Source organism: Elephantulus edwardii, unplaced genomic scaffold (assembly GCF_000299155.1).
Source record: "Elephantulus edwardii isolate Elephantulus edwardi_28Jun2011 unplaced genomic scaffold, EleEdw1.0 scaffold00311, whole genome shotgun sequence".
In the NCBI taxonomy this organism is placed as follows: Eukaryota; Metazoa; Chordata; class Mammalia; order Macroscelidea; family Macroscelididae; genus Elephantulus; species Elephantulus edwardii.
In genome coordinates, this window is record NW_006400061.1 from 884,802 (window position 1) to 892,059 (window position 7,258).

Genomic DNA, 7,258 nt, shown 5'->3' on the forward strand with positions numbered 1-7,258 from the left:
GATCCATCTAACATCAGCAACAATATCCCTAGTACCACGACCCCTTCTAAACCCAGCCTGGACTTCCGGCAGTTCTCTGCTGATGTGCTGTTCTAATCTATGAAAATAAAAGAAAGAAATGAGAAGTAAAAAGCCCCCAACACCACTGTTTTGGAAAACTGGTAAAACTGTCTTTCATTTTAAACCTAATTATATAATAGTTTTAAAATCCTGAAAAGTTAACCCCCCAAAATATAAGAGAATTAATAAAATCACATGAAAATATACTGTGTTGGGATTAAGTTAACCTAAAAGTGACACCTCTCTGATGTTTTTAATCCAAAAAAGATTCCTCGGTAGAAAGTTAGGCCATCTTCTGTGTTATTTATGTCTTCAGAAACTCTCTGGAGGATTAATAATGAGTCAGTTCTGAGGTTTTTAAAATCAGTATTTTCTACATAAACTCAAATCATTTGGAAAAAGACATAAAAATAGAATAGTATTTTTACTGCATCTAAAACAATAAAAGCTTCAGGATAAGTATAACATTAAAAGAATTGTGAAAAGATTTCAGGAGGCACTCATCCTAATAAATGTAGAGTTAAACCCTGACTATGAATTGAAAGACATGATCCTGCTAAGATACTAACTCTGGCTAAGTTGGTTTATAGTGTCAAATGCCTTGGGTATGTATATGCATAAAATTAGAGCATTATTGATCCAAGATAGTTTTATTTCTTTGATAAATAACTTCCATAGTCTATAAATGTTGTAAAACATTTTAAAAAGTAATTTTTCTAACAGATTTTAAATGGATACTGCCATCTGTCAGAGATTGCATAAACTGACTTATGAATATTCTTGGTAATATATATAGATTCAAAAGTCTCAAATGAAATCATGATAAGAGTCATATTCATGTAGTATTTATTCTAGGAATAAAGGGGTGATGTTAATATATTTCAGTCTGAAATTGCTTGAATGTGCAATTAAGATGCACTCATAAAAATTATTGACTGGAATGCAAAGGTGGAAACAAAGAAAAAGGACTGGTAGTTGGAGAATACAGACTTAGTAACAGAAATGAGTCCAGAGAGTGAATTGTAGAATTTTGTACAGTTAATGATTTATTCATTGCAAATAACCTGTTTTAAAATATATAAATAAACATCAACTATACGCATAGTTGTTGTATTCCATTCAGTCCAAACCAACCCATAACTGACTCTGGTGGTTTTCAGAGGCAGTTAATCACACAAGAAGTGATTGTTTCTTGCCAAGAACCTGCATTGCAATCATAAATACAAGCAGTTCGAATCCACTAGCTCAATGGAGGATGGGCAATCTCCCATGTGATTTACTGCCTCTGGAAACCCTGTGGAGGGTCACCTATCAGTAGATTCTGACTTGCAAACAAATTACAACAGCATACACAAAGACCTTACCTGATAGACTACACAGGAATCATATTGACTACACAGGTAGAAAGAGTCAATGGATAAGCTCAACATCAGCAGTCAAAAGCAAGACCTGGGGCTGACTGTGGAACAGATCATCATTTACTTGTGTGCAAGTTGAAAGTGAAGCTGAAGAAAATTAAATCAATAAGTGCAAAACACAGCCCACCTCTCTCTCCTTCCTAAATTTAAATTTAAACCAAAATATGACTGACGTCTCTTTTCCACCTAAATTTATATCTTCAAATCATGAATAGATTTGATGCTTTGAACACTATTGTTGGGTTTTTAAAAATATTTTAAGATAAAACAAAGACAAGTTCGTATGCATTGTGTTTCACACTATTCTGCATCCACAGTGTGTTTCATACAATCACTCCCATGCATTGTTTTATAAAATCAATCACCATTTGACCTTGCCCATCACTACCCAGTCTTTTCAGGTCCCTCATTTCTTTCACTCCCTGCATTCAGCCACCAAATTGCAGCCCTGTGGTTTCACCCCTACCCATCTTTACCCTTTGCTTCCACCCCTTCCCCCTTTGGGTCTCCATACATGTTTTACTAGATAGCCTTCTATTTTTACATTAATGGTTTTATTCAGTATTTGTCCTTATGAGACTGTGCTAGTTCACTCAGCATAATGTTCTCTAGTCTTTCCCAAGTTAGGTAGTATTTTTCAAAATCATTGCTTGAGTCCTGCATAGTATTCCATTGTATGAATATACCACAATTTCTCAATCCATTCAGCTATAATTGGATATAATTTGGCTGCTTGTGATGGTGAATAATGCTGCTATGAACATTGGTGTACAAATTGCCATTTGTTTCTCAGTTTTAATTTCCTTGGGATATATTCCTAGTAGTGGAATAGCTATGTCTTATGGAATTTCTATGTTCAGCTTTTTGAGAAGACAGCAAATTACCTTCCAGAGTGATTATACCATTTTACAGTCCCACCAACAGTGTATAAGTGTTCCCACCTCTCCACATCCTCTCCAACATTATTGCTTGCTGCTCTGCTAAATTTTGCCACTGCTACTGGTATGAAATGGTATCTCATTGTGGTTTTGATTTACATCTCTCTTATTGCCAGTGATTTTTTAGCATTTTTTCTTGTGTCTGTTGGCCATCTGAATATCTTCCTCTGTGAAAAGTTTCCATGTCTTTTGCCCATTTTGTAATTGGGTTATTAGTCTTTTTATTCTGGAGGCCCAAGAGTATTCTGTAAACTTTTGTTATGAGAACCTTGTCTAAGATGGCATTGCCAAATGATTTTTCCAAGTCAGTAGGTTTTCTTTTACTATTTAGTATTCATAGGGTTTTCAGAAGCCTTTAATTAGGAAATTAGATGGCCCATCCTTTTTTGTAGTCTGTCTCAATCAGAGAACTTCATCAAAACCCATTCACGATGGGAAACCCTTTTGGAATTTGACACACCAGTGGCAAAGATTTTAGAATCACAGAAACCCCAAGTAATCACAGTATAGCAAACTGACAGATAAGAGCTGCACCACTTAGATCAATATTCTCTCCAAACACAATCAATAGCAAGCTGACTTTTAAATACAAAGACCTGCCCACCAGATCCTGTTTGCCCACACAGAGGCTTCCCACCCAAGCCTTCAGTATGGATTGTGTCTCAGTATCAAGAAAAAAAAGACTCTTACCACTGGAACAATAGACAGTGTTATGGTAGATGAAGAGGAGATGGAAACTGTCAACAGCTTCATCTTGCTTGGATCCACAATTAATACCCCTGGTACAAGCAATCAGGAAATAAGGAGATGCAATGCACTAGGAAAATCTGCAGTTAGGAACCTTTCCAGATTATAGAGGAATAGTGATGTCTGTTTGAGGATTAAATTGTGTCTGTTTCAGGCCATCCTCTTTGCAGTTACTAGCTATGCATCCAAGACCTGGACAGTGAATAAGGATGACAAAAAAAAAGAATTGATGCCTTTGATCTGTGATTTTGGAGAAGAGCCTGAACATCCCATGGGCGGCCAAGAAAACATCTAGATATGTCTTGGAGTGGGTGCAGCCAGAGTCCTCTTTGGAGGCAAGAATGATGAGACTTTGCCTCACCTACTTTGGACATATTGCTAGGAGGTATTATTCCTGGGAGAGGGATATGATGTTGGGAAGGGTAGAAGGTCGACAAGGGAGAAGGAAGATTCTCAAACAGGTGGACTGACATGGTTACTGCTACAATGGGCTCTTGTGTGTCAGGAGGTGTGAGGTTGGTGCAGGACAGGACTGGGTTCAGATCTTTTGTTCATAGAGTCGCTGTGAGTCATACTCGACTCAGTGGCACTTAAGAACAACAACAACAGGTGAAGTTTTTTATGAGCACAGATTTAATCTTTAGAAGGTTCCATTCATCATTTTTCTCCTCTCCAGATTGTGCATCTCTGGTTATATTTGGCAGTCTCCTTATGCCATAGAGTAGGCCTTCTAAGCTTGATTTCAGTTTTTCTTTTATGAACTTTATGATTGTGGGGTTTATTCGAGGACTCTGATCCACCTTGCGTTGATTTTTTTGTATGGTTTGAGATGTGGATCCTGTTTCAACTTTCTGCAGATTAAAGTCCAGTTTTTCCAGCACCATTTGTTAAAGAGGTTGTCATTTCCCATTTGATAGGTGTTATTTCCTTTTCTAATATCAGTTGACCATAGATAGAGAGGTCCATTTCTGAGTTCTTGATTCCATTCATTTGTCTGTGTGCCTGTTGTTGGACCAGTACTATGCTGTTTTGGTTACTACCACTGTGTAGTGAATTTGAAGTCAGATGTGCTATGCCTTCAACTTCATTTTTATTTTTCAGAATTGCTTTGCATATTTGGGGTGTCTTTCTTCAAATAAACTCAACAATTTCCCTTTATCTCCTTGAAAAGTGAATTTGGTATCTCGATTGGAATTGGATTGAACATGTAGATTGCTTTTGATAGGATTGTCATTTTTACAATATTGAGTCTTCATATCCATGAACGGAATATTTTTCCATTTATTTATTCTTTCATTGTGTCTCATAGAAATGTTCTGTAGTTTTCTTTGTATTGGTCTTTGGTGTCTCTGGTTAGGTTCACTTCCAAGTATCTCAGTTTGTGATTGGCTATTGTAAATAGTATTGCTTTCTTGGTTTCCTTCTCAGAGTTCTCTTTGTTACTATATAGAAATTCCACTGATTTTTGGATATCTTTACATCAGTGGCACTATGCAGTATTTGTCCTTTTGTGACTGATATATTTCACTCAGCATAATTTTGTTTATCGTAGGAGTACACAATGAGGGTTGCAGAGTGGATTATATTTGGGGTTGGGGGTGGGGTTGGGGGAGGTGCGGGGGAGATTGTGTACCAATGGGGGAGGTTTTTCTGTTGCTTTTCAAGGAGAGGAGCAAACGGAGTAGGAGGGGGGGCGGGGAGAAGGGTGCAACAATTAATGAATGGAATTCCAAAATCTCTGTAGATGTTCATTGAAATGAAAAATAAATAAATTTTTAAAAAGAGGTAAAATAATAAAAAAAATTAAAAAATTGAAAAAACCCAAAATGGCTGATCTCTGCTTTTTTTGAGACAACTTAATTTGTTTTCTCACAGTGTTTGAAGCTGCCTTGCTTTAGACATTATGTGAAGTTTTTCTTGATAAGTACTAGGTTGTTTCTGTTGTGTCTGTGTTAAGTTATTGGTAATTCTTACCTTTATTTTATTATTGATGAGTTGTCAGGTTAAAATATTCAATCTATAGGGTGAGGCACTCTCTTGAAAGCCTTTTCTGGGAAAATTTGCCTTGCCTGAAGTCTTTCAGGTTCTCTCTGTTCTGTGCAGTAATCTTGCCACAACATAGACCCATGTCCCAAACTCTTGTCCTTTTTCATCCTTGGAGTGGCCAAGTTGTATGACATCAGGAGCTCCACTCAAACAGTTTCTCTCTAGGGGGGTTCACGTCAGCTCTCTTGTTTGTAGCTCAACATGTCAGTTGAGAAAGCTGAGAAAGTCTTTCCCCTGCTTGTGGATCTGTGTCCCAAACGCTCTTGTCCTGTTTGGCCCTTCAGATGGCCCTGCAACTGCAGAGGCAAAGATCCCCAGATGAAAGGATCTATCCCAAGGGAAGTTTCAGTCTTGTCTCCTAACAAGCACCCCAAAATGCCCACTCTAAGCAACAGTGTCTCACCTCCTGCACTTTCTGTCCTTCAGCTTAATGTCTTCCTTTGTCTCTTGAGTGGTGTGAGATCAGGGCCACCAAGTTACACTGTTTAAATGCAAGGAGGTCTCAAGTTAGCCCTGTTGGCTGAAAAAGTCTTTCCCCTGCTTTGTGTCTCAAACACTCTTGTCCCGTTGGCCTCTGAGATGGCCCTGTAGCCAGGGAGGCAAAGAGCTCCTAATGGAGGAACCTATCCCCAAATTTCTACATTGAACATTATTGACTGAAGACAGATGAGTTGTAGAATGACAATCAAGGATGCCATCCATGAAGAAAGCAAAAGGTAAATACAAAGACAGAAAAGTAAATGCCAGAATGGATTTCAGAAAAGACTCTGAAACTTGCACTGGAGCTTAAAGGCCAAAAGAAAAGAAAAGAAATGCTGAAGTAAGAGCTCAACAGAGTATTTCAAAAGACAGCTCAAGAAGACAAAGCAGAGTATCAAAATGAAATGTGAAAAAAGCTGGCGTTAGAAAACCAAAAGTGAAGAGCACCTGCATTTCTCAAGCTGAAAGAACTGAAGAACAAGTTCAAATCTCTAGTTGCAATATTGGAGAATTCTGTGGCAAAATATTGAGTAATATGGGTAACATAAATAAAATCGAAAGAATACGGAGTCATTATACTAAAAATAATTGATTGATACTGCTTTCAGGAAGTAGTAGCATATATGATCAAGAGACAGTGGTAATGAAGGGAGAAGTTCAAGTTGCACTGAAGACCAAAAATAAGTCCCTAGAAGTTGAATACCAGTTGAGGTGTTTCAACTAACACATGCACCCTGGATGTGCTCACTAGTATGTGTCAAGAAATTTATACAACAGCTACCTGGTCAAATAGCTGCAATTGATCTATATCTATTCCCATTCAAAAAAAGGTGATCTAAAAGAGAGTAGACATTATTGAACAGTAACATCACATGGAAGTAAAATCTTGTTGTACTTATTGTTATTAAGTGCTGTTACGATGAGTATGACTCATGTCAACTCTAAACAAAAGATCTGAACCCTGTTCTATCCTGTACCATCCTCACACTTCTGACACACAAGAGCCCACTGCGGCAGTCACTGTGTCAGTCCACCTGGTTGAGGGTCTTCCTCCCCTTTGCCAACCCTCCTCTCTTCCTAACATCATGCTCCTTTCCAAGGAATTGCCCCTCCTAGCACCATGCCCAAAGTATTTTAGGAATAGCCACATCATTCTTGCCAATAAAATCTTGCTGAAGATTATTTAAAAATTACTAGAACAGTATTTTGACAGAGAATTTCTATAAAGTCAAGAAGCTATGGCATTAGGGATGTCAGTTGCTGAAGTAAGATGGCTCTTGGCTGAGAGTATTTATATTTTATAGACTATAGGGCAAAACATAACTTTTCTCATGTGCTTCTTGTTGTTGTTGTTATGTGCCATTGAGTCTAGAAAGAATCCTGGTAGTGTAGGACATTAAGTCCTGGCCTGCTGTTCAAAAGGGTGGGAGTTCAATCCTATTAGCACAGAGCAGGAAAAAGAAGAGCAAATCCTTTACAGCCCAGAACCCAATGAAGCGTCATTTTAAGTTGGAACTGACACAAAAGCAGGGGCTCTGAAAGGCAAGGTTAAGTATCAAAATGTGTATG

The 7,258-nt window shown here is 37.9% G+C and overlaps 1 protein-coding gene across 1 annotated transcript in view; it reads left to right on the forward strand.

The window, feature by feature from the left end:
* Positions 1-7,258, forward strand: part of SCLT1 (sodium channel and clathrin linker 1) — a 258,430-nt gene that overhangs the window by 129,840 nt on the left and 121,332 nt on the right. The window lies entirely within an intron of this gene.